We start from the raw sequence: 25,269 nt of genomic DNA on the forward strand, positions 1-25,269 counted from the left end.
TAGAGAATTTGGGTAAGATTTTATGTTCCTAATGATATTAGTTATTGAATTGTAAAGAAACAATTTCAAGAGAGTGTGTTTCCTTTCAGATATTAAAGCATTTTCTTTGAAAATCCGTGTGTACGAATAAGAATGTTACATACTGTACTATAAAGGATTAATATGAAGGTGACAATAATATAAACACAAAGAAAGTTATGTTTATACTAACAGTAATATTTTATGGTAAAGATAATAATAAAGAAGAATAAAATAAGAAAAGTAAGATAAAATTAATAAAAATACATGAAAAATTATGTATAATACATAAAAAAATACAGAATTAATAAAAGGTGATAAACACAAAGAAAGTTGTATATAATACTAATAGTGGCATTATTTTATGGTAAAAATAATAATGATAATCACCACAAAGTTTGGAATGTACCTTTAATACTATAAAATGAGGAAACCAGTGTCAGATGTGGAATCCACAGGAATATATAGGCTAATATAATTTGTTCTTGTCAAAAGATTATGTAGGGCAAACATCAAGAAAAATTGCAATAAAATGGCATGAAGATGATTTAGACATTACAAATGTAGACCTAAAAATAGATTTGCCAGCTCATATCATCAAAGAGAAGCATATGATTAAAAAAGAAATGTTTCAAAAAGGCAATGGAGACATAGATTTAAATGTGTGAGATGCTTCATTAATGGCAGAAGAACACTGGAAGGAATTTAAGAATGATGATGGCAATATAGACTCATAGTTTTCTTGTATGTACGCATTGCTTGCATTGTAGAATTATTTTCCTGTAGTTTACAGTTATTAGTAATAACTTATTACAAGCATAAGAAAACATTTTCTTTGTGACGTTTCAGGAGAACACACGTTCCTTTCATCAGACATTTATTTTCATTTTGGCTAAAGATACAGGCTAATATAATTTGTTCTTGTCAAAAGATTATGTAGGGCAAACATCAAGAAAAATGGCAATAAAATTCACTTGCGAACCCATGAATACCAATGTAATTTCTTTCCTTGATCTGCAATTAAGACAACTGACACAACAATTCAAACATCAGTCCATAGGAAAAAAATAGCAGGGGAAAAATACATCCATGCCAATTCAGAACATTCGCGTATAACAATGGATAACATATTTTTAATTTTTTTCCTGAGAGCACAAAGACTATGTTCTAATAATAAGGATATCAAAAATGAGGAAGAAAGGCTTTTTAATATAGCAAAAGAAAATGGCTTTCACACTAACAGAATAAACCAAATCAAAAAACAAATCGCAAGAAAACTAAAGGAAAAGAGAAATACAGACAAAGATGAAAAATCTGTTGAAAAGAAATTTGTGTGCATTCCATTCCACAAGGGATTCTCACATAAAATTGCAAAAATTGTTAGAAGTTTTAATTTCAAAATTGTTTTTAAATCACCAAGAAGTTTGGAATGTACATTTAATGAATTCAAATGAGAAACTCTCTACCAGATGTGGAAACCACAGGAATATATAATATAAGTTGTTCATGTTCAAAGGATTACGTGGGACAAACAGCAAGGAAAATGGCAATAAGATGGAACGAACATGATTTGGACATTATAAATCTAAACCCAAGAACAGGTTTGTCAACTCATATCATCAAAGAGAAGCATTTGATTAAAAAGAGAAGGGTTTTAAAAAGATTAACGGGAAACACAGAGTTGAATGTCTGGGAAGCTTCGTTCATTGCAGAAGAACACTGGAATAAATTAAATAATGAAAATGGTAACATAGATCCAGTATGGAGTTTTCTTTTTCACAAATGGAGTAAGCCACCATCTTTAAAATTTAATGTAACAGAAAACATCAAGAGACTTTGTGAAAACAATGATGAATTTGAATTACCTGATGATATTTGGGATTCATAATTTTAAAAAAAATCTGAAATGAAAATAAAACAGACTGCTTCTTTTCACAGTTAAGTTGCTATATTACAACAATGTAACATTGACAACATCCATTATATAATGGATTCTTTTTGTTTAAAAAATTACTAACCATTGTTATAACTGTATCTTTAGTCAAAATGAAAATAAATGTCTGATGAAAGGAGCGTGTGTTCTCCTGAAACGTCACAAAGAAAAACTGTTTTCTTATGCTTGTAATAACCGTAAACTACAGGAAAATAATATAGACTCATCATGGAGTTCTCTTTTTCACAAGTGGGGTAAGTAATAACCTGATGCCTGTGGTCATAGCATGCTGGAAAGCCAGGTGGCCTAGGTTCAATTCTGACATTAGTCATGTCAATGTTTCGGTATTACTTTGCTATAGGGGTGACTGATTTCTTACTTTTTACAGGAGAAAGTACTTACGCAAATCATGCGAATGCATGTTGTTTTCTGCGTAAATCTCTGTCCGACATGCTGTTTCTGCTGCCGCCATTTGCTTTCTGCACGAGAGCACAATGTTCCGTGTGTTAGAAGGCATAAACCCCGTAGTCAGTGTTTCAAACTTGCCATGTTTTCACTAGAACACGACGTGTCGAGTATTTCTTTTTTTTTTCTTTAACTATGCTTGCCTAACCTAACCTTACGGAAAATGATTTGTGGGGCTAATGTGAATGGTTTTGGGGCTAACGTCAATAGTTTGTGGGGCTAACATGAATGATTTGTGGAGCTAACGTGAATGGTTTGTGGGGCTAACATCAATGGTTTGTGAGGCTAATGTCAATGGTTTGCGAGGTATTAGCATAATTTCTAATCCGGGCACGAAAGAAGATATTTTCCGGTGAACACTGCATAAATCGACAAAACACTCTCACAACACGCGATGAACCAGTATGCTATCGCCATAATGTGTGTTACAGAATCGAAATAACAAGTAACAGTAAGTACTCGTAAATGTAAGAAATAGACATTATTTTCATTAGAAATTAATTATTTCACCTAAATAAATGTTCCGCATTCCAGAATAGCATGTTAGCAATGTAAAAAAGTGCGAAATAAATTATTTATAGGTGTCACCCCTATAGTAAAGTAGTACCAATATTTCTTGTTTCTCTTAATTCATAAATTTCTCTTGCAACCTTATTGTCACAATTAACCTAGAAGAGTACAAATGAGATGCAAAAATATCCAAAATATAATTTATGTTTAATTGCACACACAGGTGTTAGAAATTCATTTACCGGCCAAGTCAAGGCTGGATTTAACTACAAGTGAGACTGGTTAGGTGATACATGACAAGCCAGTTCCTTGCTGCGATTCGTGATTTGGGCAAACCTTGTTCCAAAAAACTAAGTTGGCAACAGTAGTATGTACAGCTGGACTTCCCTTCCGCAAACTGACTGTTGCTGGAAGAGCAGAAATTCTGTTGTCTGCTCATCGCACAAATGTCGAACTGGCCTGAGAAATGTTTGTTTTTGCTTCCTTCCCCTTCCACCTCAAATGCAAAGACACAGAGATGAAAAATTGATAACATGGCTCGACCACTATTCATTGGAGCTTCGCGGTAACTTCCTCATGGGTAGCAATTTTTTCTAGGAGTATTTGTGTGGACTGTACAAAATGAACAAAATGACAGAAGTACTACTTTCTCCAAGCTTCAAACGTCCTTCACTATCGTTTCCAGTATTCTCAAAAACCTTCTAATAATCCTATCTAACTAATGAAAAATGGATCCAAGTGTTTAATGATTTCTTGCAAGTTTAATAGGAAGTGCTTTAGAATATTGGTATGGTTGCGGGAGTAAGTTCGAAGCTAGGAGAAATTATTTAGCACAGTTAACAGTTCCACTACGTATTAGTTACCAGAGAAATTATCATTAGAAATGTAGCTTACGTGAACTGGGATTCTTGGTTTCCAGTTGGTTTGGACACAAGTTTTTGTGGATTTGCATGTGAAATTGAAAAAGGATTGTCTTGATTGAGACTAGATATTGTGTGAACAAGTGTTTAAAGCATTCAGAGACGTTATTTCAATACTAAGAGCCCTAAATCTGACACACCTAACCTAACAATGAAAGAATTTAAGGATATTTTATTAATAACTAACTAACTCTCTAGCCTTCTTAAACCCGAAGGTTCATGGCTGCAGCAATACAGGCCTTCCATCTGTCCCTATCTTGAGCAAGATCTATATACTCTTTTCCATCCCTACCTATTTCCTTTAGGTCCATCTCAACGTTGTCCCTCCATCTTCGTCTTGGCCTTCCTACAGGTCTCTTACCATCAGGTTTTCCTGTTAACTCCTCTTTCCTATCCCATTCGTGCCACATAGCCTGTCCACCTAAGTCTTCTTGATTTAATTATTCTAATAATATCTCTCCACTCACCTGTCTCCTCATCCCTTTTAGGTCCAAAGATTTTCCTAAGGATCTTATTTTCAAATACTCTCAATTTGTGTTCCTCTCTCAATGTAAGGGACTAAGTTTCACACCCATATAATACTACATGCAAAATTACTGTTTTGTATATTTTAACTTTTAGTTTCTTAGATATTAAACGAGAACACAAAACTTTATGAAGAGAGAAGTAACATGCATTTCCTTAATTTAGCCTACTTTTTGTTTCCTCTTTAATATAATTTTCATTTGTTAATATTACTCCTAAGTATTTGAATTTGGAAACTGGTTCAAATGAGTTGTTATCAATAATTAGATTTTGATTATTACCTAACACTTGGTTTTGACCTGTAAGCATATATTTAGTTTATAATAAATAATATAAATAGTTTAGATATTTTATTAATAAGAGCCCTAAAACTAACCCACCCAACCTAATAACTAAGGAAAGGATTTTAAGGTACAAAATTATGGTCGGAAAATGGAAAAAAGGTTCTGATTTTTTTTTCTCAAAAAGGTGCGAATAATATGCCTTTATTCATTGCTCTCTTTCTCTGCACAATCTGTATGTAATGCACTTGGACCGCATAGAGAACTGTGGTTCTGCTGAATAGGTTTTGTTGAAGTTCGTGTTTTCTCTTGCGGGTTTTGCTACATTATCTTAGGAACTATTGGGTCTGCAATTACTATATTTTAGGGATGGGCCGATATGAAATTTTGGCCGATACCGATAAAGTACCGATATAAAATTTACCGATACCAATAACCGATATTCTACCGATCCGATATAAAATTAGAAATGGTCCTTGAGGAACCTGAAAGGTTCATTGACCTCCTTAATAAATCTGTGTTTCAAGGTGACTGCAGTACAAGAGAAATTGCATATTTAGACGTTTACTGTTTTAGAAAGTAGGGCATGGAGATTATTATCAATAAAAATTACAACAAAATGATAGAATTTTGCACTAAATTACCAGATATTTATCAATATATTGGATCGGTAAAATAATCGGTAAGTTTACCGATACACCGATGTGCCTACATCAGCCAATACCGATAGAGCATAGGCGTAGCTAGAACTTTATATTTGGGTGTGCACAAAGAAAAAAAATTGTCTCGTACCTTTTTAATAGCATATTTTGCAACACAATCACTTGGCTCTTTAACTGCACTGATGTTTGTAAAGGAATATAAATTCACTAAATGACAGTGTTGAAAATTTCTGAATATATGTAGTAGAAAAAAATCAAATTGCATAGAAATTACACACACACAAAATGTTCATAAATGTTACAAACAAATACATCAAAATACACGTCATCTATAACAAAAGACATCTGTCAAAAGGTACAATGTTTTTAAACATCATCAATAACTTCATTTACATCAATAGACTAAGCTTTTTTCTGTTCCACAAATAGCAAGAGCAGGGCTTCGAATCTATCCTGCTTCTGGGTTGCTCTTAATTTAGTTTTAACTTAGGTAAGCTTGGAGAAAGCTCTCTCACACGTGCAGCTTGTGACAGGTATAAAAGAAAAGCGCTGTAGTACAGGTAGAATGCAGTAAAATCTTCCTTCTCCAATGACATAAAAGAATCAAAAAACTACAGACACTCGTTTCATCAGCGATAATGCACACGTTTGTACCAAGTAATGACATTTTCAACTTCTTACAAACTGCCGCTTATTTTCTCTCTTATTGAAATATCTGTATTTAATTCTCTTTGATAAAGCAGCCCATTAGGGTGTGCCTAGGCACACCCAGCACACCCTGTAGCTACGCCTACGTTTCAAGGTGACTGCAGTGCAAGAGAAATTGCATATTTAGACGTTTACTGTTTTAGAAAGTAGGGCATGGAAATTATTATCAATAAAAATTACAACAAAATGATAGAATTTTGCACTAAATTAGATATTTATCAATATATTGGATCGGTAAAATAATCGATAAGTTTACCGATACACCGATGTGCCTATATCAGCCAATACCGATAGAGTACTGATCAATCGGTTCCATCCCTGCTTATACCTCTCGTTCTGCTCTACAAAATGGGACTGTAGGAGTTTATGTAGCTGCTCCATAACAGTGAAACTCATTTATTTTTCTGTCCAATTTCTTAACAAAACATGAAAGAAAGGGAAAAGGTGCTGAAGCATCAAAGAGGGGGTAAAAAAGAGAATAAATGTGCTAATCTCACAAAAAGGTGAACAATGATGCAACAAAGTGTGTTCATTTTACTTGATTCCATGTCCTAAAATACATATCTCAAATGATAAGTATGAAAACAGCTATATTTTTGGAAAAGTGCTACACCTTAAAATCCGTTTCCTACTAATAACTAAAGCGTTTAGTGACGAAATACCCCTTTGGGTACCAGTTTCATAGATCGGAGACACATTAAAATCGGATATTTTGTGTTTCGCATGGTTCATACTTACCAATTGTGTATTGCGGAACATAGTTCAAGGTGCCATTATGCTTTTTGCACGAAAACAAACACAATTTCTCACATACAGAGTGATTTTTTTATTTCTTTCTTCGCTCACTTAACACACAATATGGCAGCCACATCTTGACTCAAGTTGTGGGTATGCAGTGTTTCCAACCCTCTTCACCGAAAAATACCTACTATCGTGTTCGTCACCGGTGGATATTGTACATGATGGATAGCCCCACGAACCATTTCAGATAAGGTTAGGTTAGGTTTGGTTACGTTAGGCAAGCATAGTGAAAAAAGGGGGGTTGGAAACACTGACAGGGGCTTACGTCATCAAACATACACAGCATGTAGTTCACGTAGCGAAAGCAACGGCAATTGTGCGTCGGTGAGTTATTTCTCTTCAAAAATACATGATTTCCCGGTCAAATATATTCCACGATGAAAGAAAATACCTCGAGGAATGTTGGAAAGCTTGCAGAAACTCATTTCCGTAAGTAGTTTATTCTGTAAAAATGAAGAAATGTGTGTCTGATGATGAAACTGTTATCCAGGTAAGTTTTCCGTATCCTGGAAACGGATTTCTTCAAATTTAAAAGTTTGGGGCTCATTTGGGGGCAGGTGACTCCGGCCAATTTCTAACATGCCTTTAACAGGGAGTCTATAGAAAAAGCCGGTGAGCCGGAGCAGAGGCGGAGCCGCATTAGTAGTTGGGGGCGGTAGGTCAATTACCCCAGGGGCGGAGCCCGGGATCGGTGGGAAATTTGAGTCAAAAATTTCATACGAAAATAATTTTTTTGTTAAAATTTCGCACCGATTCCAGGATGGATATCCCCAAAAACCATTCACGGAATGTTCCACGAAGCAGATAGGTAAGTACGAATGTCAAAAATTGACGAAAACTCAGAAGTTATAGGTGTCCGACGGATAGTAAACTTTTACCCTTACCTGAATTTCACACAAAACACCTTCCCGGTGTTAGACAATACTACAGGAACTTATTACGGTAAGTAGTTTCTTCTGTAGAAATGATGAAATCTGTCCGACGGATATTAAACAAGTAGGCATTTTGCCTGTGCACCATGATAAATTCGGAAGTAAACAATCGGAACTTGGGCCGAACCCAGGGCTTCGCAGCACATTGTTTCACCATTCTTCACATGGTTTCAAAAAATCGATACCTTATATACTTTATGGTTAGTGGTGGCTTTCTCCCTTTCGTTAGTTTGTGTACTTGGTTATTACATTCCCTCTAACTTCCACATAAAAATATAAACAAAATTTATTGTCTCTAGTTATAAGATGCATGCACATTTCGTTGTTGAATCAGTATGTCATTCTGATGCCCTTTATACCGATCTTTGGAGTATCTTATGGTCTACCCCATGTTATTTTTATAATTCCGGTATGTGAAAAATTGAATTTTCTCTACGATTTCAATAAAATTGGAAAAGGATAACGTAAAAAATTGATCAATATTCCACTTGAATTCGGCTCATTAATATTCATAAGATACAATCAACCACGTCGCATATAAAAGCACGCTTCCACAATATGATAGGTAATTAAAAGTGTACTGCACACTTAATTAGAATACCGTAGCACACTTACGAAAGACGAAACTTCTCTATTATTAGAAGAAGTTTTCCGGGTTCTGTGATAAATCCATCCCTTTATTTTACATCTGCACAAGAGAGCAAAGCGGCAAGTCACATTTTAACACAGCAGTCCACGGCCGTTACCATGGCAACTACCAAACATGACCCAGAGTAGCATTTCTGAATATTGAAGAAACCAAGAGAGTAAGTTACTCTCTTGCTCGTATGCATCGGGGTACAGCGCTGTAATCGGGGTTTTACGAACGTGACGTTCCCGTCCCTAAACATTGACGGCAAGGGAACCTGCAGGTGGTACAGAAGGCGGAGCAAATTGACAATACCGGAAGTATCTTCAATTGCTTTCAAATTCGGCATACTCACTAATTTTGGCCTCTCTTGTTGTGTAGGCCTATATATCTATATGTTATTAACAGGCGCGGCTCGTGCATTATTTACCCGGGGGTTCACTGAAGTGATGTGACATATATTCACTTTCCGCAAAATATACTTCCTTCGCCCAACAAAAGGATGGGGGAGGGTTTAAAAGCTTTGTCAAGGATTCTTTTTATCTGGGAGTATAAGGTTTTGTTGTAGGGGTGTGCGAATAAATTTAGGGCTGAAACTACAATAAATTGTGCCTTTATGAAAAAAGTTGAGTTTTGTTGGAATATCATGGACGTCCTCAAGTAGGGGCAAGTAATATATTTTTTCCCCACGAGGAGCAAAAAACACTCCTTCAGTCTGAAGTTACTGCAACGCTTTTATAATAATTACCAAAAATTACTGTGACTGAAATTAAATTATATGCGTGTAATATATAATTTTTGGTTTACATTCAATTTCCATGGGGGGGCGGCCCCCTTTTCCCCTTCCGGACGTCCATGCTGACTAATCAGAACTGGTCCTACATTTGTTAAAGGGAAATGGCAACTAATGGCATGCGCATACTAGAAATCGAACCTGAGACCCTTTCATTTATACGCGAAGGTTTGTTCAAATTTGGGGCTGATCGACCAGCACACGCTTTTTTTCAGTGGACAAGGAAGTTTGTTTACGTTAATTATGTGCATTTCTATCGGTCATTTCTTACCTGCGCGGACAGCAACGCCTACACTGCATCAAATGACATAACCTAGGTAAAGTCCATCCCTCGTTTCACTCGCAGCATCACTTAATACTTTCCAACAAGTATCCAAGCACTTCAAAAACTAAAAAACTTGAGACTTTGACACCGAGCGACAGCGAGTCACGTCTTCGCGCCATTCTTTCTCTTTCGCGAACCCGAAGTGTTTCCACCTTTAAGGAAAAACCTCTGAATGCATGCACAAGGTATTTTGGTAATGTATCTCCTTTATTTTAATTCATCGCATCTAATTCCAGCTTCTATTTGTTTCCACTCATCCATCTCTGACATAATCTTGCATTTATTCCAAGAAGTTCGGTGCAAAAATGATACAAGAGAAGATTGAATATGTAATGTGTGCGCTTCAAACTTGAACCGCACACAGCAACACTGGAAGGGAGGAAGCAGCGAGAAAGGAGCCTTGTCCCGCGGCTTCTGCGAGAGAACGAACTGCGCATGACCGTTGGGTAGAGACATAGGTTCTGGAATCTCATCTCCCATGTATTTTGTCCTATACCCTCCTCGCGCTTCTGCTCCCGCACGAAGCTTTCACAATGGCACGAGCTGTCCTGTGGGGGTTCAACTGAGGGTCTGTATCAGGGCGGCCGATTCGCGGTTTCTTCTTCTCAGCAAGAGAGTTCGCCGTGTTACGGGCACAAATACATGACTTATTGTGTAGAATTTTTAGCGAAATAATGTGAAAATTTAAAGACATTGTTCATTGTTCATTCTCGAGGTGATTATCGTATATTACTGGGGGTTCACTGATCCTGTGCGCTATAGGGCCAACCGCGCCTGGTTATTAATGAAACTTTGGTTACGTACACAATGTAGTGTTACCGTTGCATACGTATTTTCTTATTTTACATCGCTCCATCTTGCATATGTGTAAAATACATGTTGTGCATAAAAGTTATAATATATTCGGAATGCATTTATGATTTATCATGCATTTTGTCTTTCAAAAATACAGTTTGGGTGCTTGTTTTCCATAGTTTAGTGTGAAATTGAACGTTTTGAAAAATATAGATAATAGTAATAATAGCATTATTATTATTATTATTATTATTGGTACGTTTATCATTATACTTCCCCCCCCCCAGACAAAAATTTGTTGTTGTGCCTCTGCCATGCCCCCATCCTTCCTCGAACCATGAAATATTTAAATATGAACCTATAATAAGCTACGAAAATAACATCGTAACATTATAACATTGTAAAAATTTCAATTTTGTTCTTGCATAAATAAATGTGTTTGTTGTGTAGAATTCTGTAGTCTGCAATATTGGGTACTTTTAGTTTTATAATCATTGATGCAAGGCTACCAGACGTCCGATTTAGCGATTTAGTCGGGACAGTCCCGAGCAGGGGGTGCTTGTTGCTGTGTGTAGTACGTATGCATTACGTCATCTGGGAGGATCGGGTTTTGGGGTGCTCGTTGCTATGTGCAGTACGTATGCGCAGTCATCCGTGGATGCATTACATCATCTGGGAAGAATTGGGTTTTGGTATGGGGCATATTTCGCTACTAACACACAAAGTAACGTCGTAAAAATCGGAACAAGCAGGTTGTTGATTTTGTTTTTATTGTATTTTTGTACTTGTAGACTGCAATCATGTCTAATTGTGCTGTAGCAAACTATGAAAACTATAACCAGAAAACTAAAGGAACTGACATAAAATATCATAGATTTCCAGTCGATAATTGCGTAAGTAAACAGTGGATTCATGCTTGTAGACGAAATGAAAAAAATGCAAGTGTGCAGTGCCAATTATTGTGAAGTAGACTATGTGCGAGATCTAAAAGCAGAACTTCTGTATTTTCCACCAAAGAACGTGCTGAAGCCAACTGCAGTGCCATCGCTAAAATTACACCCAATTACTTTAGAACCAAATAATCGAGGAAATGGTGTAGTTCTCCTAAGCACTTATCTTCACAATATGACTCGCTTGTAGGACGTGTTGATAAGGTTTGCAGAGATGTACGCTACGAAAGACATGCAATAAGGAGACGTGCCCTAAATAGGCTAAATACTATGCTGCCCAAAAAGAGAAAAAATATATAGACGAAGGTATATATACAAACTGCAAGCAATGTTTCGTTGTTGGAAAACATATTCGATCGTTTACAAAGGAGAAACACACGTCTGCATAATGAAGCAAATAAATTAAAGATTACAAACAACCTCTTTCAACCTGCTATAACTAAATAAATAAGTTCAAAATCTACAACGTAACCTAACCGACAGTACTACAAGAAAAGCCATCAATATCTTGAAAATGTGTTCAACTAGTGTGAAGTACGTAGTGAGCCTAACTGATTTGGTATATACATTTTATGTAATTCGGATTTATAATTACTAACAAATTCATTTATTTAACACAAACCGATGTTGATTGTGATTTGAATGTTCAAATTATTGTGAAAAATGTTGTCGGAAATGTGCATTTCGAAGATCGCGTATTGACTTTCACGCTATTGGAAATGAAATTTACTTACATCTTCAATTCGAGTTACATAGCGTTGTATGCACGATGGTAAATATTGCATGAGTGAATATTACACCCATTATTGAAATTTTTGCAACTTTGTTCAATATTGATATTTCACAAATACATTGTGGATAATTTTGTACCCTTGTACTCAATATAAACCAATGGATGTTACATTATTTCTTTGTAGTACATTTCTGTCAAAAAGAGCAAGATCTATGATTAATGTAATGCAAGTTACTTCGTTAATGTACAAATGTGTGTCGCATATCAGCCTTGGAGTATATTTCCGGATATACAAGTCAGACACAAATGGAAATGGAAATGGAAAATCTGCGGACAAAGTTCTTTAACGATTAATCATTCGTACACTTGCACGGTCAATCATTGTGAGTTCATGTAACTTTTCTCCTTTATTGTTTAATTAAACTAAGAATTAAGATATTTTCATGGATATTCTCAAAGCGTTTCATTTACCGTGTGATCATAAATCTATTTCTATAGGCTTGAATTAGTGGGTTAAGACATTTAAGTTTGATATTCCTAGCACCCATCAAGTATTTCGAGTAGGTTAAGTTAGTTAAATTAGTACTTGTACACTTTGGCTCGTCTTCTGCACGCGTGTATGTAAAGTTCTCAATACGAAAAAAAATACTTTTTAGAACTAGGACAACGATAACTTGTAACCAAATTTGAAGCAGAGAAATTTAAAATATCTGCAAATTACAAACTGGAATTGCGTTTTCAAAGTCTGAAACTACTATCTTACAAACTATTTCGTCATTCTTCCTCCACATAAAACTTTCCAAAAAAATTTTGCATGTGGAACTTTGATCCGTAAATTATTGTACAGTAAATAAATATACGAAGAAGGTTGGGGATTCTTTCGAATTTAGAGTAAGCTTCAAGTGCAGAGTAAAATTTTACCTAGATTGTATATTGCTTCTTTCACTTGATAATTTGAAAAATAAAGTTACATTATGGAGAACGGTAAAGATTGGATTTTAAGTATATCAGTATTATTTTAATACTTTCTGATGTTATGTACATTTTGAAAAGTTTTTTTTTTTAAATGATTGCAACGTTCTGAATGAATAAGAAGAAAAGATTCAGTCAGAAAAACTAAATATTAGGCTTTTGTACTGCCTTGTGTTAAATGTTGTAAATAGATTATACCGGACAACTATCGGATTAAAAATTATGGATATTCAAGTTTGGACTCCATTTAAAAGTTAACCAGTAGAACCACATAAAAACGAGTTACATCAAAATTCAGCTGATTCAATTCTGTGCCAATCTATAGTTACAATTTTTCTTTTTCGATTATACGAGGGTCACCATTTATATTTTGAGCCTAACAATGAAAAAACAGGAATTTGGCATTGAAAACTGCTTTATTGTTTTTCGAAGTATTCTCCTTTATGGTCAATACACTTTTGCATTCGTTCGAACCATTTGTCAAAGCAGTTTTTCCAATCTTATTGAGACACCTCCATAATATGGTTTTTGAACGCATCAACGGCGTCTTCCGCCGACGAAAATCGTTGTCCACGCAATTTATTCTTGACATTCGGGAACAAGAAGAAGTCATTGGGTGCCAAATCAGGACTGTACGGCGGATGACCCATCAATTCGATTTTTTGACTGTTCATAAAGTCGGTTGTTAGACGAGATGTGCGACAGCTGGCATTGTCTTGATGAAGAATGATCCGACGGCGTTTGTTTGTTTTCCGTATTTGACCGAAGACCTCTGGCAAACAAATTGTTGTGTACCATTCAGAGTTGACCGTTCTACGTTCCTCTAAAGGCACAGTTGCCACATGACTAGTTTTCCCGAAAAAACAGGCGACCATTTGTTTCGATGTGCTTCGAGCGCGAACAACTTTTGTTGGATTGGGTTCATCTTGAAACACCCATACAGTCGACTGCTGTTTACGTTCCGTTCCGGCTCATATGCATATATCCATGATTCGTCACCTGTTACAATCTTATATACGTCTTTTGAAGCACCACGATTGTATTTATTGAGCATTTGTTTGCACCAATTGACGCGATCGTCTTTTTGAGTTTTTGTCAAATTGTGTGGGATCCAACGAGAACATACCTTTCTCACAGCTAAATGATCATGTAATATTTTATATATGCTGGTGAAACTAATGCCTATGGTCGCCTCAATCTCACACTATGTCACATGACGATCTTGCAGTATTAGGTTTTGCACAGCATCAATGTTTTCTTGAACAACAACTGATTTTGGACGACCTTCGCGAATCTCGTCGGAGAGCGAATGGCGGCCACGATTAAATTCGTTATACCAGCGTTTCACAGTGGCAAAGGATGGGGCTTCATCGCCAAATGTGGAAGTAAGTTGATCGATGCACTCTTGTCTTGATAATCCACGTCGAAAATCGTAAAAAATCATCGCACGAAAATGTTCACGAGTTAATTCCATTTTATTGTTGTCGCGCAATCTCCAAGGCAACATAAACAACACAAATGAAGCTATTGACAAAACATTTGAAGTACGTTATGGTCAATAATGCCAGACGATTCCGTGCAAACGTCAAATCGCGCCTAACTTCAATCAGTGTTGTCAAGGCTCAAAATATAAATAGTGACCCTCGTACGTTCTATTTTTATCGTCGTGAGAACAAAATAGGATTTTTTTTAGTTTGGCAAACTATTGCTCTTTGAAATTCTATAAATAAAGAACGGGTGTTTTTTTATTAATCGATTATATATTATATAATTTATTTATTTATTATCCACACTCTAATATCCATAATTTATAATCCTATAGTACTCCTGTGACGTTCTGTGAGGCCCGTAGTACCTCGGAGGGCTCTGTCGATCTCCGTGGGAGAGTTATTAGAACAGCGCACTACGACGCCAGGGGTCCCGGTTCGAATCCAATCGGATAAGACATTGATTTGTCCTTAATGAGAAAATTGAGAATTTAGTAAATGTGAAAGTATATGTGGAAACAAAGATTTATTGATTGCTTTGATTTATTTTACTTCGCTTCTTGTGCCACTTTTGGCTAATTTGCGAAGGTAGGGATGAGTGATGAAAATGATGAATGAACACTCACAAACATCCATGCCCAGGCCAGGATTCGAACTCGGACCCCTAGCGTTGAAGCGCGATGTGCTAACCACTACGTCACGGAGGCCGGCTTGTGTAAACAAAGAAAGAAGAACGACGGGAGGAGGGGACTACCGCTTATGGATTTTCCTTTCATATTTATAAAAAAGACAGAAAAGCAAAAATAAACCAAATCTGTTAATCAATTATTTCTTTGTAACTCTTTGAGTATGCAATTCTTCGTTAGCATGCAATGTTTTTTTATTAAATTCATAATACGATTTATGAAATGATGAAATCTGAAATGCTAATGAGAACGCGGACAACCTTCTTTATAATATATCGATCAGGTTTCAGGAACATGAATCTTTACAATACGTTTGCGTGTACAATTTTCCCTGTTTTAAAAGTAGCATGTTTTAAAGGAATACCTCAATACCATCACGAAGTATGATAATTAATATTTCCCCCTCAAAGTAATGAAACAATTTCCCTCTCTGAAACTCGCAAAGAAATGATAGCGGCAGTTTGCTTCGGCCTATCCCCGAACGAACATGACCGAAGGGGCCCCGAACGAACATGACCGAAGGGGCCCCGAACGAACATAACCGAAGGGGCACCGAGCATAACCGATCCTCCCACATGACGTCACGCGCTCGTGCATGATCGGCAATTTTCGGATGGCGCTACCTGATATATTAAGTTACCTTGAGTCCCGAGTTCCTTGGAACTGCAGTCCAGTCGTGATGTGAAAATGTATATTTATTTTGTTAACTCACATTTAGACATGTTCTTTATTGCAATAATAATTGCTAATATTCAACATTTAATTTATAAATATATTATTTTCAAAACAGAATTATTATGATTTTTTTAAAGCGGGCTATCGGCGTGTTGGATTTTTTCTGTTACATTGGACCATAAGTTGCAACTCTACAATTGTACGCTTATCTCTAGCTGTAATATTGTCATAGTATTGCTGGTCACATCTAATACTCCAACAGCATTTCTCCGACAACCGTGGGTAGCTGACAGAGGCGTCTCGTGAACAGATGCGGTTAATGCCGCGCATGCGTCAATTGTGGGGGAAAAGGACAGCTTGCTCTGCGACGACATTCATGAGCGTTTCTACATTCTAATGCCTTCATATAGGAGAAGTATTTATTTTACACGAGAGCGCTGAACTAAGCTTATATTACATTTCTTGGATCTGAAATGACGCATGCATCAATTATGGGGAAATAATTATTACTTTCTTTCACTTCAGATCCAAGAAATGTAATATAAGTTTAGTTGAGCGCTCTCGTTTATAATAAATACTTCTCCTATTGAAGAAATTAGAATGTAGAAATGTTCATGAATGTCGTCGCAGAGCAAGCTGTCCTTTATCCCACAATTGACGCATGCGCAGCATGCACCGCATGAGTTCACGAGACGCCTCTGGGTTAGCACAGCGCGCTGCAATGCCAGAGATCCCGGGTTCGAATCCCGGCTAGGACTTAGATGTTTCTTCTCGTCTATCGTGATGAAAAATGAAAGTTGAGAGAAATTGATATGTATGAATTGAATGTGTGGGGAAGGTTGCCGCGTGGGAGTCTTTCTTAAAAAAAAAAAATGGCGTACTGGTTGCGTCGTCGCCTTGTAATCAAGGGTTCCCGGGTTCGAAACCCGGTGGAGGCACATGACACAGTGGTTCGGAATCCCACTCTAAACTCTAGGTCCATTTTCCATTAGCCTTACTGTGCATAAAGTGGACTAAAACACAAACTCAACAATCAACCGACCACCAAGACGAAGTGCTTAGCAAAGCGCGCTACGGCTCAAGGGGTTCATGGTTCGATTCGCAGCCTGGGCATAGGTGTTTTTGTGAGTGCGTTCCTTCATCAATCTCATCATATCATCGCTCATCCTCGACGTCGGAATTACATTACATTACAGTAAAAAATAACAATTTCCTGACCAGATCGGGAAATTTTCGGTGTAGAAATGGTGGAAATTTATCGACACTGTCCAAATCTCGAATTCTACACGTCATTTCACAGTCTCACACGGTAATGCCCCCCCCCCCTTTCCGAGTACATTAAATTATTAACCAACATATATATTCATTACATATACACACACCCATTCATTGTACGAATTTTTCACAAAATTCTGCAACTGTAAATCTGTAGTCAAAATGTATCCAGCTATGGCTTTATCTATATACACATTATTACTTATATCTTTGTCGTATCATTTTATTTTTTTAAAAAAAAATTGCTCGCCTATTTTATTGTGTATTGCAGAATTCACAAAATTTCAAACAAGCTTAAAATCTAACCAGAGAATCGGCGTGCAAACAATCCGTGTTACAAATTCTGCAGAATGTAGGGTTTAGATACAGAGGCGAGGCGTCCGGTCATCGGCAGATGCGGCAATGTCTCAGCATAATAATAAAAATACTGCATTTTAAATACTTTAGAGAAGAAGTAACAAATAAGTCAGAATAAGCCAAGCGACGCCAAACGGCTAGAAATACGCAAGGGATTCGCTAAGTTTAGCGCATCGGAATGAGAGCCCAATGCTACTGGATGAGTCTTTTAAAAGAGGCCCGGTGGAAAATGTGCTCCTTGCGTGTAGGCAACCCTGGTACACCGAAGAGAAGAGCGGAGTAGAGAACAGTCCAGGATATCGGTGCCAAGCAGTTTCGACAACATGACATAGAGGGGGATTGAAAAGAAAGTGTCCAGTAGTGATCTTGAGGTAGGCAACGTGCAGGTCAGTTGACCGGCGAGGAAAGTTGTGATTGTGGTTCGGTGGTTTTGTGTGAATGGTTCAGCAGCGTATCTTTGTTGTCGAGACCTATGCACGCCTCGGTTCTTGGAAACAGTGTGCAGATTTGTTTACGACGGAGTTCTCGGTGAATGGAGTTCCAGCGAAGGCCCCAACCAAATCAGTAATGCAAAGACTGATTGCAAAATGGCGGGAAACCGGATCTGTGCTGAATAGGCCAAATGTGCGTCCAAAGACTGTCCGCACTGAGACAAAGGTGGGCGACACAGTTCAGCTAATGATAAGCAGTCCACGAAAATCAGCTCGGCGTTTGGCACAACAGTTGTAGGTGTCCCAGTTAACCGCTATGTGGATCCTGAAGCATTACTTGAACTTTCACTCATTCAAAGTTGCCGTGATGCATCAGGTGCGGGATGTGGACAAGGCAGCTCGCGTGCAGTTCTGTGAGTGGTTTCTGTACAATATTACTCCTGAGGTGCTGCAGGATGGTTACTTGTTCATTTCCGATGAAGCATGGTTCCATCTTATAAAATGCTTGGCTTTGTTTTAAGAAACTCCGAAGATTTATTTAATATCAACTCTTTAGTATATTTATTTAATAATCTTGTACGAGCAAAATTAGAATACGGGAGTACGGTATGGAACCCATATATCTCATGCCATATCAATAAAATTGAAAAAATTCAGAATAAATTTTTACGACATATTTACTACAAAAAATACAAGAGATCTTCATATGCAGATCGCATCTACTATGTTAAATTACTAAATGAATTCTCATGTGATACACTTCAACGAAGACGCGAAACGGCTGACCATATATTCCTATACAAACTTATTAATGGTATACTTGAGTGTGAAAATCTTTTACAGTTGATAAACTTTATCGTCAAATATAAGGTATTAAGAGTAAGACAACCATTTTACTGCAATAAATCAAACACAAAATTCCATCAAAATTCTCCAATCATTAGATTATTAAGTAAACATAATAATATTGTCCCGAATGGAATTGATTTGGATTTTGCTTTTAATATTAAAAACTATCTATATAGTTTAAACAACATATTAGATATAATATACAACTAAAACTGATCCAATTCTAGAGTGATATATTTATAGTCTCAAATACAATTTATAGCTTTTTAAATTTTGTATACATATAAACGAATTCAAATTTGAACTTTTGCTTTGTATTGATTATTCCTGTTTCTTATTTAAATAGTGGTATTCGTATAATTTCTTTATTATTCTCAAGCTTTTATAGTTTGTTACTTCTTTATGTTTTGTTTCTTCTGTCCTTTAGTTTTCTCCCCTGTTCAAAATTTGTAATATGTATATGTATGTAATTTTTTGTATTTGTGTAACTTTTGTATTTGTATAACTTTTTGTATTCGTATTTATCTAAGGTTTTGTGTAATAATTACTATGTGTTTGTATCATGTATTATATATTTATGTAAATTATATTGTATATAGCAAATTGTAATGCCTATTGTAATTGGAGCATTCGCTCTGTTATAGGCGACTGGTTAATAAATAAATAAATAAATAAATAAATAAATCTGTCAGGCTACATAAACTCCCAGAACACGCGATACTGGTCAGGTGAGGTTCCACTGCACGCCCAGAAACTCGGTGTCTGGTGTGCCGTGTCGTCACGCCGCATCATCCCCGTGTTCTTCCATGAGACTGTGAACTCGGCTCGTTACATCAGTAACATATTCAACGTGTTTGTTGAACAACTGACTGAGGATGAGCGAAGGAACGCTTACTTTCAGCGGGATGGAGTCACGACGCATACAGCATGTGCAACGATCACGCGCATTGAGTCATCAGCCGTGGCACGAACCAACCTTGGCCACCTCGTTCTCCAGATTTATCACCCTGTGATTTCTTGTTGTGGGGAGCTCTAAAGGGACAGGTGTATAGCAACAACCCTCACACACTCGAAGAACTCCAGAACAACATTATCACAGCTATCCAGGCTATCCCGCAGGATCCCGTGCTTTTCAGAACATGTGGTATCGTCTGCACACGTGCCTCGAGGTCAACGGAGGACATTTCCAGCACCTCCTCTAGGTAGGTTGTTGTCACACTGTACTGTATTTACAGAAGAGATGTTTCATTCATTTACGTTTATGTCAAGTTGTCTAAACTTCTTGACACCGATATCCTGGACTGTTCTCTACGGCGCTCTTCTCTTCGATGTACCAGGGTTGCCTACATGCAAGGAGCACATTTTCCATGGGGCCTCTTTTAAAAGACTCACCCAGTACTTCCCGTGGCCAACACTCGCGCTACGTTTTCTATTGAAGGCAAATGTTTTCGCTGGCCCAGGTCATCGCAGAAAATATGCGAATCTCTGCACGGAAGACACCCAACGACCGTTTGAAGGTCTGGTCATAAAAGGCCTTTTTTTCAGCTCCCATGTTTACGGCAGGGTTTCTCTGACGTCATTAGGATTAAAAATTTTCCGAATGATATTTCCATCATTGTAAAGTATGCAATGCATTGATCTAATACACGCAATTAGTGATGTCGTGAGTGAAAAAAAATTAAATAAACTGAAAAATCAGACTTTCTTTCAATTACGTTAGACGATCCATGTTAACAGTAGGTCTCAATTGTCAACTGTCTTGAGATCTGTGCATAGGGAGGAGGGTTTATTAGTTTTAATGATGTGAGTACCGATTGTATATCTGACGGATTATTTGTTCATGTAAAAAAGTTCAATAAGTAGAAACTGGAGGATAAATTTATTATTGTTGAAACTTATGACGGGTCGGCAGTTATGTCGGGGCATTTAGCAGATTTGCAAGAGAAGGTCTAGGACGAGTACCCGAAGGCGTTAGTCACGCATTCCTACGCTCAAGTATAGATTTAGTGCTGTGCCAGGGAATGAATGAAACACCTTGTATTCTTATCCACTTTGCCACACAAGAACGTTAAAAGAAAACCATCCCATCCTTTTCACAACCCAGGTGGTGATATAAATCACGGTTAGTTAACACAGTTGAACAGTACAGGGACAGGGAGCCAATAATTGACTTTTTTTCTAATATTTGATGGACAACTGAAATGGACCGAGCAGGTGTGCACAGCATATGGATTTGTGCACTTTTTGCAATGCTTTCAAACAGTACTTTTACTGAAGACATTTTCTCCTTTGATGAAAAGTTGATCTCTGGTTATCGACGAGGCGAGTTGTGGAGAAGATTCCAAGCTTTCGAGAGCTAACGTCGCTCTCATCTTCAGGGTACAAGTGAGAGTGACGTTAGCCATCGAAAGCTTGGAATATTTTTGGCGTTTACTGAGGAGAAATTTTGTGCCCTCTCCCCTCCTTTTCCAGTTTGGAAAGACGTTTGACATGTCTTGCGATGTCACGCTTCGCCACTGTTAGATATATGAAGTGCAACAACGGAGAGTTCTTGATGGAAAGAACAGATGTCGCTTGAGATTGCGCTCCCTTCCTTCTAAAAATGCATGCTGTAAAAAATTATAATCTTTGCAGATCTAAATACAATTTTGTGCATAGTATTTTAAATGTTTTAATCTCTGTTATTTGATATTTGAAAAAAAAAGTATAAAATAAAGCACAAAAGCATTAAGCATAAAGTGTAAAATAATAACGTAAAGTATAAAATCCGAGGGAAAGAGCATGAGTCCAACCTGGAAACAGAGCCCTGGCTAGGCGTGACCTTGAGGCTCTCATTTTCATGTTCCGCAGTATAGTTGCAAAATGCTTATATACCTTTTTCTAATTGTGTAATTCTCTACCTAATGCCATTTTTTTTTTGTAATTTGGTTAGTTGGTTATTTCTTTTGTCTTGTATACCTAGGTACACTATTTATTTTATTTACTTTTATTTTGGATTACCGCTTAGAAGTTTTTCTCTAGGTACATTACATAATTTGTTAATGTAAACCTTCTTCTTCTTCTTTATTTTTTGGCTCACACCGCGTTTGCAGTTTCTAGCCAAAGTTGCTGAGTTCAGGTTCTATTGTTAATATCTATGTTCCAAACTGTTGTTGATTATAGTTCACTTTCTTCGAAACACTAATGTCTTCCTGTTCTTATAGTATAACAATTTTGTGAGGTTATTAATTTCAATTGTAGTGTGAATCATCGTGGTTGTTTAAATAGTAAACCTATGTTTTCTAGCGATGTCACGGTATCTAGTGACATGTATAACGCAGTTCGATATAAATTATTTTTTGTTTATTGATTCATTTTATGTTCAAATATAAAAGTGTGAGGTATTTATTTTTGTGAATAAACTTGTATCCGACCCAGACGTCGGGAGTTGGGAGATGGGGTTTTTCTTGAGTGACAGCCGCCGCTTAGAACACGACATATTTGCACCAACGCGGAGATAAGGAAAGATTATTTTCGTCGCTACCAGGCTTGAGTCGCAGCGGGCGGGCTAACCCATGTTCACGGATGACCAGGAAAACCAGCTGGAGCTCAAGCCTGCAAGGATCGAAGACGCCTCGGTGACCGAGTTTCAAGACAATGGACAGAGGTAATTTCCACCCCCTGAGAAAGAGAAGCGAAGCCACCTTAGCGTCATTCCCAACGGACAAATTCGAAAGGGACATATAAACAAGGGTACCCCGATTCCAGACACAGTTTTTACCCGGATTTCATAGAGAGAGCATCTCCGCGCTACACTCTCGCGTGAGTATTGTTTGCGTCCGTGGACTTCGTTTCCTTACGTACCGTGAGCGAATTGCAGATAGAGTTACCAGTGTGCGCCTTATTTTGGTGAAGATTACGCGGTGATTTGTTTTTGCCAAGCGTGGACTACATAATGATGGAGGGCTAAAGAAGATAGAGAAGGGGGCCGTCGCTCCCCCTGACGCCTGCAACGACGCAGAAGCCAGCCAGACGACGCCAAAACCAAACACTGCCCAAAGCCCGTTACCAGAGAGAGAGAGAGAAGGACGTTTTCCAGCTCGACGTTCCAACTGAAGCCCGCTACCAGAGAGAGATGATTGCAGATCGACGTCCAATTGATGCCCGACACTAGAGATATCCCGACCGGCGCGTGACCACGTACACCCGACGCTAGTGACAAGAGGAAAGCCCGAAGTACTAAGGAGGTGCAAGTACAACAGATCGTCGCAATTATTCTTCGTCGCGATCGACCTTGGAGGACAATTTCGCCACAAAGGAACCGTGTGCAAGTCCCGCGTCCAGGAGAGATGAATGACCACGCCATGTAGCAGAGTCTGGTACAGTATACTTCAGAGGGTCTCATGTCCATGTAAACGTGCGTCGTCAGTATCAACACCGTACAGTTAACGCCGAAGTCTCACTTATTAGCAAAGTCACTCAGGAAACCCCGAAACTAATTTCCGTGTCTGACAAATTTTGGTATTGTTGTAAAAAAGGGTTATTTCATGTTCAGATGTTCTAATTTAATTGTCTGCATTCAGCGTTAGAAGCTCCATTTCATTTCTTTAGTATTTAGTATAAATTGTCAAAGTGTGCTCCATTTTTTGTGTAACCGACCGCCCCGTCGCGCCATTTAACTTGTCAATAGTTGACTGATGAGTCCTTTTTAATTGTGGAAAGCGTAGTTGTTTTTATTGTAAGGTCGTGTGCGTGAAATAGTATTATTTGTTGCATAGTGGTTTTTAAGGTAATTTTTGCTCGCGCCGACGATTGATTAGTGTATTCCGGCAGCTGGAGCCAATTAAGTTTTTGCATCACCATGTAATTGAGTAGTTGTTCTCATTGGACGAGAGAGGCTTGTGTGTAATACCCCCGTCCGAGAAACTTGTATAATGTTGTGCTTACGACTCGATGCATACGTTCATTCGAACGAAAGATTTAACCACGCCGACCCAAATTGTCTTAGTTAACCGCTTTCCGAGGGCTGGCACTTAAGTTAATTTAAAAGAGCACAGGAGCTGGCAGACAAATGCCCTAAATTCACATAAAGGTTTAAAAATTAAAAGAAATGATATGTTAATGAGATCCATGATTTGTATTTATACTCCACATGTAAAAATACCTCATGTGTGTGAAAGAGAGAAGAATGAATGAGACAGAGTTTGAGGAGGCTTTGTAAACAGTTGTTGATTGCAATATTTTTTTGTTGTTACAATATATATTCACTTTTTTACCGTTCGTCAGTGTTGTTATTTGACGTTTTTCAGGTACCAGATATTATGCTATTAGTGTTTTTATGATTGTTCGAATCTACATATCAAAGGTAAACAAAACAGTGTAACTTTTCAGGGTATTAATCTCCGCCTCGCAATAGTATGACAATAAACGACCGTCTCAGTACCGAACTTGATAACTGGACCGTGAGTCACGACCGGTTTCCCGTACACATAACGACGTTTGGCCCCGTGCCGGGGTATGATTGACACGTCATTTCGGGGACCGTGAGTGCACACGTTACAGCGAAACTATAAAGAATCCAAATAACTGCAGTGCGAGGTTCAAATATTAGTGTATGTTGCGGCTCCGGACTGTTGTCTTCCTTCACCGCTGAGGTTATGATAAAAAACAACACTCGCCTAATGATTACACGTGGATATATTGTTGCAAATAGGGTTATTTCAAAGGGATTGTGGCCTCCGAGGTCTCCAGACTTAACTTCACTTGACTTCTTTCTGTGGGGCTTCCTAAAGGGACGTGTGTACGCAAACAACCCTACATCCCTGGAAATGTTGAAGCAGAACATTATCACTAAAATTGCGAACATTAGCGCAGAAACACTATGTCAGACAGCCCTTAACATGGAACGGCGTGTTCGACTTTGTTTACAGGAAGGAGGTCGACACTTTCAGCACCTTCTTTAAAGGTGAGATGTTATGTCATATGTCTGTGCCATAATTTTTGTTTTATTTATGTTTGAGTGAATACAAAAAAAAGAACTCATTTTCATTAATTCAGTTTAGCAAAAATCCAATACTTCAATGTTATTGTAGGGTACACTGGTGAATATTTGCTGTTTTTGTTGAGGCGTGGGCGATATTATCCGGGATGCATATAAACCGGTAAACATACTCCAATAAATCTCCCATCCTTCCTTATTCATTTGCCACAAACCGCATGGAAATAATACTTCATTTACAAATTTTACACAACAAAGAAAACCATGAGTTTTAAAAAAATCACCTTGTATAAGTGAACTGGAAACTACTTATGATAATGCAGAGCGTTAGTGAACAACGAACTTATGCAACGCAATCCGTTTCTGTTTTTTTTTTCGACGACGTTCTATTGTTTTTAGTAATTCTAAACGCCAAGAGATGGCGCTAGTTGGCTCTTTGCATACTGTTTTGCGATTGACGGAACAGTGTAGATAAGGATATCGGAAATGGTACCTGTGCATGTCGTAAGTATTTATATAGAGAGTCCTACAGAATCCTACAGAACAATTCTTAACAGATATAAAATAGAAAGATAGGCTAT

General features: G+C 37.6%; 2 protein-coding genes across 2 annotated transcripts in view; one reads left to right on the forward strand and one right to left on the reverse strand.

The window, feature by feature from the left end:
- Positions 1–8,483, reverse strand: part of eys (eyes shut) — a 154,632-nt gene extending 146,149 nt beyond the window's left edge. The window contains exon 1 of the mRNA XM_083112357.1: positions 8,371–8,483. The gene's annotated coding sequence lies outside the window, so the exon portion shown is untranslated. The remainder of the gene's footprint in view (positions 1–8,370) is intronic.
- Positions 1–25,269, forward strand: part of LOC145979329 (MKRN2 opposite strand protein) — a 398,221-nt gene that overhangs the window by 279,133 nt on the left and 93,819 nt on the right. The window lies entirely within an intron of this gene.

Source organism: Lepisma saccharinum, chromosome 26 (genome assembly GCF_977018435.1).
Source record: "Lepisma saccharinum chromosome 26, izLepSacc3.1, whole genome shotgun sequence".
In the NCBI taxonomy this organism is placed as follows: domain Eukaryota; kingdom Metazoa; phylum Arthropoda; class Insecta; order Zygentoma; family Lepismatidae; genus Lepisma; species Lepisma saccharinum.